We start from the raw sequence: 9,713 nt of genomic DNA, 5'->3' as shown, positions 1-9,713 counted from the left end.
ACACACACAGTGTACTGTAGCATGTGCTTTTTGACAGTTACTAATACTACAGTTCCATAATGCAGAGGGGATGGGAACAGTGAAAAAAAGAAGTTAAATACATAAAACATGGCAGCTGGGAAAACAGTGACCGGTGGAGGGCATTGTACAGTCCAACAGTAGCCGAGAATAAGCTCATGACTTTTTCATATAACACTTTAAACAAGGTAATAAACATGCTGAACTTGGTGCCATGGACAGTATGTCAGCATGCATGGCCTTGAGGCAAAAAGTGGGGGCTTGAAAATCTGCATTCTTTTGACATTGTTGCATGCCAAAAAGAAGAAGAAAGTAAAATATATTTGTCAAGCTCCTTACAACGACTGCTTTGGAAGTTTGATCTGCATTTCAATCAGGCAAACAAATCTCCCCATTTAGTCGGATGCCTCGTGGCGCAAAGCTCAAGCAAAAAGATGAAAGGCGAGGAAAACACTAAGAACGCTGTGAGGCACACAGAGTAAACATGCAACGTTCTGGCATCTCATTCTGTATGTGTGAGGACCCGGGGTTGACTCAGCAGTAGAAACTGCATCAGCATTAAATAGTAAACAGTAGTTCTGTGGTTAATAGGCAACAGTGGGCTTGTGATGTGGACAGGGAGGCAGAGGGACGCCCCAGCCATGAGCTTTGGCCCTTTTTCAACCCTGGATGGGGTCTACATCTGCTAGGTTTGGGCCATAGACCAAATTAGCTGCCACGGAAATGGCCCCTAGTGACTGCAGCGCCTCCTCTTTGCCACAGTCCCTCCATCGTCATGAAAAATAAAACAGATACAACACCCTCGCGTTAGGGAAGCTTTCAACCTCTGCTCAGCCTCTGCTTTAATATTTCATGGCCCCGTCTTACTTATTTTAGTGGGAATAATTGATCTAGAAAGAGCTCTGCCACACAGAAATGGAAGGCTCTGAGGAGCTGGGCAGAAAATAAAGGTTCTGTTATGGTTTTGACGACATGAGATTGTGAGGCGGTCTGGTTTGGTTCTGGCCTGCTGTACGTCGCCAAATGATTGGCTTTAACCACAGTTTCTGATTTGTTGTGGAGAAAATGCATTTTGAATTGTGGTTACATTCAGATTACATCCTGTTTTTTTTCTTATGCAACTGTTATTTTGTATTTATACTGTATATTTGTTCCTGTATTTATTGTTTATTTCACATACAAGTTTAATATGTTTGTTTGTTTATGTATGCACCACCAAGACAAATCCCCTCGTAAGTGTAACTTACTGCGGCTATAAACCCCTTTTTTGATTCAAAGACAAGTTGTTCCACAGCTTGTTTTAACAGCTAATTGATATGTTGCTTTAAAAGGTGCATTCTAGGTCATTGTGTGCAGATGAGACGCCTTTTCATTTAGACATATACCAACATTGCGAAACAAATTACTTTATAAGGCACTGTGAATAACTGTTCCCTGTGGCATTCACTGTTAACGTTAGCATTGTGTGCCTATTCTAGCAGCCAACACAGGGAGTCTGGAAACACAATTGATTCTTTCTCAGGGCTAAGGCCACCCACGGACAGGAGCTGTATTTATTGATGCACAAAAACACCTCCAGAGATTTGCACCTGCGAGCAACTTGCCCCTTGAGAATTCCGGCTGCAAACCAGTTTAATGATTTGTAGTAAAATGAAAAAAGAAATGCGTGTCTCCGGCGTTGTGTGTAGAGGACCGGAGAGGCAAAGTTAAGTAAACTACACAAGTGTCTGACCGCATTGAAAAAACATACAAAATGTCTTCCCGGAAAAACAAGAAGTTGACTTTTTCAGCCATTTCTCTTGCCGAGGGCCTTCTGTTCTGACAATTATCTCTGTTATTATTGAAAGATTTTCTGTTGAAGTGATGGAAGAGGTATTCAATATGTTTCTGTGTGTGTGACGCTGAGTAAAGGAAATAGAATACCTCAGTGACGGGTAGCACTGCGAGCCAATGGCGGGCCAAGACAAATAAAGTCAAATGGCCATTTGTCATGCTGACAGTTGAAATCCCATCTCAGTAATTACAGCTGATGTCTGGCCTCAAGATCAAAACAATCATTTCAACAGAGGAACACATGATGTGGAGCCGGGGACCATGGATTGTTTGAGAGATCAATGAGCTTCATCAAGAAGCGAGTTAAGCTGAAAAACAATAAACAATTGTTTCATGTCCAACAATACATTTGGTGCATGTGATGGATCTCGACAGGCTGGCCACCTTTGTCTGGGACACTGGAGACAGGACGGAATTAGAGTGGGAGACAATCGATGCACTGGTGAGAGGACAATCCCTCTCAACACACTGTTCTAGCACTGACTGGGCCAACCACATATCATGCATTGAAACCCCCGCTCTCATACATTATAGCCGTGCAGTTTACAGCGTTTCTTAGAGCTCTATTTTCTCTCTCTCCAGGTGTAATAGTAGCTTTAAGACATGGTGTAGTAAAATCCCTACACTAAAAATTAAATGAACTTGATATTGCAGTAATGTTAAAGGAAAAATTTGACATTTTGGGAAATGTGCTTATTCGCTTTATTGCCAACACTTAGATGAGCAAATCAATTCCACTCTCATAATTGTACAATACTAAATATATAGCTGGAGTGAGCAGCCGGTTAGTGCAGCTCAGCATAATGAATGGAAATGGGGAAACGGCTAGCCTGGATCTGTCAAAAGGTAACAAAATCCGCTTACTAAAACCTCTCGAGCTTACTAATAAATAAATTACCTTTGGTTAATCCGTACAAAAAAAAACAACCCAATTTTATAGGGGATTATCTGCAAAGTTATTTCTTGGCCGGGAGCAGTAACTTTCTGAAGTTCTTCCCGCTGTCTCCCCCCCCCCACTATTTAGCTTTTGTGCTAAGCTAACTGACTGCTGGCTACTGTACAAACATGAGTGGTGCGGATCTTTTCATCAAACTCTCAAAATGAATCTATTAGGTAGATTTCCTAAAATCGATACCATTAACAAAACAAACCTCACGCCATCATACTCTATGACTTTTTGGATGGTTTAGGTTTTAGGAATCAAAAGGAATCTACAGTATTTCAGAGGCTTGATAAGTGCGTTTTCAAATGATCCTTCAGAAGCAAAAGCCTGTCTGCAGAAAGCTATAGAAATAGAGTTTGAAGGTGTCTGCTATGTCTCATGTTTCATTTGACCATAGTGAGTCTCTCAGGTTACCGGGGGGAAAGTGCTGACGCTGTGTGGTTTCGCCATCTGCTCAGTGTACTGTGAGATCCCTGGCTTGTTCATACATCGGCTCTGTATTGAATCTGTGAGATGCAGTGATATACTTCTAGCGTGACCTCTGTGATAAATGTATTATATACTGTGTGGGGTGAAAAGAAATTCCATAACTGTTGAGGGTTATGAGAAATATGAAGGACAGATTAAAAAAAACTAGACTGGATGCACTGCTGAGGCACTGCTGTAATAGGTCACCTGTTATGCATGGCTCAGCGCCAGAGAAATCTGTATTTTGGCAGAATGATGAGTGAAAAGGTGAAGAACCAGATGGATACACTCTGTTTGTCCTTTCAGTATGAAGGACCTTCTCTTGTTGCTGAAAAGGACTGCACCTGCACACACCTGGATCAGCAGTTGTAGCCTCAAGAATGCCTTAAGCACTCTACACTTTCACTCGGGAAAAGGTGCACAACATGCACAATTTAGGCTCTTCCCTAACTTGTTTGAATCAGGGTGTGTTTTTCACCATCTTTTAATGTATTTTGTTTTATTGTTGTGCTGAAAACTGATTATAAGAAAAATACATAATGTTCTTTGCATTTCTATTGTTTGCTACCTTTGTTTCCATAAATGACATAACATTTACAAATTTTCTACACAGCTACAGTAGAAGTTAAAGAAAATGTCAAAACTCAGTAGAAAAACATATTTCAGTCAACGTGCCTCACAAACAGATGTGAGTGTGTTCACTATTTTGCACCGCCTACAGTGGCTTGCATAAGTTTACACACCCATGCTAAAGTTGATTAAAAAAAGAAATGAAAAACAGCTTTTGTAAATTATTATATATATAAGTATGTATAAGTATACACACCCCTATGTTAAATTCCCATAGAGACAGGCAGATTTTTATTATTAAAGGCCAGTTATTTCATGGATCCAGGTTACTGTGCATCCTGATAAAGTTCCTTAGGCTTTTGGAATTAAAATAACCCCACATCATCACATACCCTTCACCATACATAGAGACTGGCATGGTGTTATTTCAGTTAGCTTAATAGCTGGTTTGATTTGTACTGAGAGATGATTTTATGGAAAGTTCCCCAGCTCTAAGAAACGCTGTAAACTGCATGGCTATAATGTATGAGAGCTGGAGCTGTTTTTTTATTCCTCTTTTTAATCAACTTTAGCATGGGTGTGTAAACTTTCTCAAGCACTCTATATGTTCAACAATCATACTAAGGCAAATCTATCATAGAACAGGGACAGAGACACCAATTTCACCACCAACAGCAGCATAAATAGATCAATATTCAATACAGCCTCTCTCTTAAAGCTGCCTAAGAGAGAACAATATTCTCTTGCAAGCACAGAGATGCTTCCTTACAGTTTGAGACAGACCGCTCATATCTGACATTTACTTTCATTACTATCCCTCCAACATTCGGCAATTTTAAAGTTGAATTCCTTAGGATGGTTTATTGTTTATTGTCAGCATCTTTCAGAAAGTCCTCATAAATCAACCAGAGTTTAAAATGCCAACACAAACAAAAGCCCAAGGATATCCGGCCTAAATGAGTGATATCCGGCGGAATTTCCATTGGTAACGGAGCAATCGTGGAAGTGGAACGTCAAGGATATAGACTGCTGTTTTTTAATACAGCAGCACAGAGATGTTTTCAGCTACTGCTAACGCAAACTAAATATTTCCTACTGCCGCACCTCACAGGTGGCTTTAATTGTAAAGCAGTAACAGAAATTATTTCAACAACAATCATTGAATGCTGTCTACTATACTGAATGAATACTATCTATAAATGGAGAGGCTATGAAACTTCTATGTAAGAGCTTTTTATTTTTGCATTCTGGAGAGAAATATGTTTTTTGCTATCAAAGTTTGCCTTCAAGTTCTTCAGTGACTCTAGCACTGAATGTTGTATACCGAAATAGGTTAATGCAAGTGTATTATACACAAATTTCAATGAATGCTCATTACGGATGCAAACGGTGGATAATGTAGTGAGCTGGGTTAGTGAGGCCAGAGTCCTGTTCTACAAAGCAAGATTTCAAGGTTCAACCCAGGGATTGGTGGATCACTTGTTACCAGGTTCAATTGCCGTGGTGCTTATGCTGTACACCTAACCTGGTCAGGAGCAGGTTAAGTTGGAGATCAAAGATCAACCAGTGTAAAAGCACCGCCTACTGACAAATCAATACTCGACTGATAACAGCATCACCGTTCTTAGATCTGCTGGAGCCAGAAACTGAATGGGTGGAGCTCGGTGAGTAAAAAAAATGTAGAGACCGACAACCCCATTAACAGTCCCTGACGGGTAGTTTTATGAGAGATATAGATTTTCAGCGGAGGGAATTATGTAAAGTTGTCAGCTTGTTGATCCGTGTGTTGCCAATGCACACATCAGTTTGAATTATATTTTTATATTATTCTGTTTTCTCTCACGATTGCTTCTGACTGCCAGGATAGCAACTCAAATAAAAGGCTAAAGCAATGGAAAGGTCAAGTGTAATTATGGTCAGATCTTGTGCCTGACTGATGAAGTGATATTGATAAGAAGGCATATCTACAGCGTCAGCTGTTGCTTTCCTTCCTGTTTTAGGAAGCAGCAACTTTTGCGTTTTGCCTGTAAAACTGTCTGTGTTCTTCATATTTATGTAGAATTATATTTTGCTCTTTTTATGTAAAATATGCAGCTCCGGTAAATGTTTTTGATTGGTCACATGGTGCAAACACTGCCTCTTTTTTTGTGAATGTGCGCGTCTCTAGATTGGGAAACCTTGGGTTGACTGAACTAGTTGTTAACCACCGTCGTGACACAGCTCATGCAGGACCGTGGTTCTTAGGGTTAGTAATGCTGGGTAACTGAAAGAAATCCAGGGCATGTTGATCTTGATTCGTAGTACAGGCCTCTGGACTACAGGTTTGAGTTGCTTCGGTTGTTTATCTCATGATTCTTTAATCCATTGCCTCTCAGACCACTTAAGCCCAAAACGCAAATCCATTCTCTCTTCTTGCCCTTTGTAAGTGCTGCGAGAGACATGTAGGTATTTTGGCTGCTGGAAACATAAAGCTCAGTCCATCGTGACAAACTACTATCTCAGTCTCAGTGCTGACAGTGCAACACGGGTACTAAGTGCTCTTGTTTTCCTTCCCCATGAATACTGTCGCCTAGTGTATTACTGTTTCATATATCATTTATTGTCCCCTGTACTGGGTTTCAGTGTAACAGTCTGCCTGTATCCGCTTCAGAACAGTAACCGGGATCATTTGTATGCCAGAGGATGTTCTGCAGGAAAACTGCTGGTATTAACTACCATGAGAGAAAATTGTTGCTATTGGCAAATGATTACGTTGGAAATAAAGGAACCCTGCAGGGCAGGCCTTCTGTGCAACATAGTGTTCCCTGCCCTTTAACATGTCCCCTGTGTTTCTCTCTCATGTGCAAAATAGTTGCTCCGTCAATTAAAACACATTGTTGTCAGCCAGCTTGCAACCTAAGCTGAGCCGTTCCTTTGGAGCAGGAATTACGGAGGTGTGACTCCATCTTCTCTTCAGAGGGATAAGCGTGAATGGCATGAAGACAAACAATAGTAGCGAGAGCGGGGAGACCTGCCTCTGCACCACGGAGCCTAAACAGCATTGATTGCTATGAGTCGCTCTGAGTGGTTTTGATAACATTTCAATAAATATTGAAATGAGCACAACTCTCTGAGGGCACTCGAGCGCAGCTGGATTGACAGTCTGGAGAGGAGTTTTCTGTAGCGGTGCTGAGTGTGCTTGTGAAGGAACAAAATGTCTTTAGACACAAAAACCTTAGATCACATGAAATGCAAATGGAACAGTTACAGCTCATGCAACAGTGTGCATAGCAATGCTTCAATGAGATAATGTTCAGAATGCCGCTAATAGAGCTAAAAAGGGTTCGCGTGGAAGTGCACATTGACCACAAAGCATCCAATCCTGAGCTTTCAAGCCAACTTTTCTTCACTTCTGACCATTTCCTCTCAATAGGTTGCAGCCTGGATGCTTATCTCCTGCTTTGCAGTATGCACACAGCTCTGTACATTCAGCTGCCTCTGCACCCATGAGGTCATTGCCAGTTACTGAACCGTGAACCTTTCCAAGCAGTGCATGGCTAAATAAACCACACACAGTCGTTTCTAACCCACAAAGCTGTGCTGTAGCCTTGGACACTTTGTTATACATGTGTCTGCACATCACTTTCATTCACTCAGTGGTGTGAGTGTGATTTGCAGCTTGGCTGGCATCCATGTCCGCGCTCTGCTTTAGCACTGATCAAATAGCCTCACTAATGGCTTGGGATGATGACAGTGGATGAAATTTCTTTCACTGCTGTTCTCAGACAACCTTTTTTTTTTAGACAACAATTACTTGTAGCTGGCACCAAACAACTGTCATGGTCAAACATAGTTTTGTTCCAGTGATTTAGATCATAGCTTTCCAAACTTTAGCGGCTAATGGCTCTCTAAAAACAAAACTACAGAGGCCCACCCATCTCCTCATGAAGCTACATTATTGTCCTATACACATACATGTAGGGAGATTAATTAAATAGTATATTATATCTATACCAGATATATTACATATTCATCACATTTACAGTGCGTGGGGACCAACTCCAGAGCTGAGCCAGTGCCTTGATTAAGGAGCACCTGGAGGAAACTCACGCAAACATGGGAAGAACACAAACTCCACACAGATAGGTCCATGCAGATGGCTCAATGCACAAAACAACATTATTTATTTAATAGGAGCAAAGGTTCCAATGAAACTATGCACACTACATTGCTTACCAAATTTACAAATCATTTAAATTGAGAGAGAGGGAGGGAGGGAGGGAGAGACACACCAGAGAGAGAGAGATACTTTTGCAGGTTAAGAGGAAAAGCTACTTTGTTTTCACAAATAAATTGTACTTGAATAACAGGAAAATGAAAAAAAACAAAGGAAAATGAAACAAAATATATATGACATCCAAATCCACTGTTGCTACTCCACTGAAGACTTGTTATAGCCTAGGCTGCGGCCCACTTGCCCATACTGTGGGAAGCACTGGTTTAGATAAAAGGTGTAGGAAAGGTTCTTGTCGTAAAACCACTATTCTTCTGAGTGACAGGCTACACTTAGTTACCGTCTGTCAGACCGATTTGCATTGAGCTTTTTTATTTTGGCTGCTGGGCTGGTGGAGGTGTGGGGCCCTCGAATACCAGGAAAACATTGGTAAAGCAATGAATGATTGATGACTGTGGAAAGCCCAGCTCTGACAACAAATGAGAAGTAAAAGGCAACAAGGAATCCAAGATTACAGGTTTAGACCGGCAGGTATTGGAGAACACTGATCTTGAGTCTAGATTTTATGACAAGGCAAACCAAAAATGCTGGTTGTTTACTGATTTTCAAGTCAACAGCTAAAAGAGTGGCCTCATTGTACCCAAATTGCAGTTTTATCCTTGCTCAAGTTTTTCTTTTATCTCCAGATTGCACTGCACTTAACTCCCTGAATGATGGAATTTGCAGTCGAATAAACCATGACACACAATTGGTCCTCTGTTCTCTCAGGAGTAGAGTGCCTTTGGCAAAAACATCACAACAAGCCATGTTTTCAAATTATATCTTCCATAAATGATGTCTGCAAATGGTCAGAGTGAGAGGTGGTCTATCTGACAGGTTTCGTCTTGAACATAGGCTCTCTAGTCTCAATCAAGTCTCTGCTAGTGTCTAACTAATGTCTCTATTATTTAAATGTGCAGTAGGTAAGCCTAATAAAACTAACTGTTTGTCGTTCGTTCGAGTAGAACTACACGAAGCAGGCCATTTAAAAAAGAAATCTGGCTCATCTGGCACCACCTACGGCCTGTAGTGCGATTTGCAAAAATCCAGCACTCCCTGTTCAGATGCACCAATCAGGGCCGTTAAAAGTCTCCTTTAGCGTCATATAACACGCTTTACCGAAACGCGCTTGGTCGGGACTATTGGCGTCCCTTTTGACGTTGTTAAGTTAAAGAAATGCTCGTGGGTGGGCTTACGGTTCCGTGACACGTAGGAATAATGGTCCGCTTAAAAAAGAAAGCGGCTTCCCTGACACGCAGCAATAACGGGACGATTAAAGACACATGCGGGACATGAACCCCGCTCTCCTGGGTGAAAGTCCTGTGTTTGACCCATCCACCCTCTCTATGCGGAATTTCCCCCTTACATACTACTTTCTAAACCCCCGTCTACATGCTGCTCTCCCCAGTATGTTCAGATAGGCTTCCTCCCCTTCCCCTCTCATCGCATGCACTCCATTGTGCACAATATGATGAATTGCTTTTAAATGATTGGATACATTTTTACATGGATCCTATCTATTCAAAGGTTTTTAATGAGGTTGGAAAAACCTGTTCCTGCTCTGATCAGTTACTAGGAAAAGTAGTGCCCTTATTCTGTAATTGGACCTCGTCCTGTGTGTAAATTTAA

Source organism: Etheostoma spectabile, chromosome 22, assembly GCF_008692095.1.
Source record: "Etheostoma spectabile isolate EspeVRDwgs_2016 chromosome 22, UIUC_Espe_1.0, whole genome shotgun sequence".
Lineage (NCBI taxonomy): Eukaryota > Metazoa > Chordata > Actinopteri > Perciformes > Percidae > Etheostoma > Etheostoma spectabile.
The sequence above is the reverse complement of the archived record's forward strand: the minus strand, read 5'-3'. Positions refer to the sequence as shown.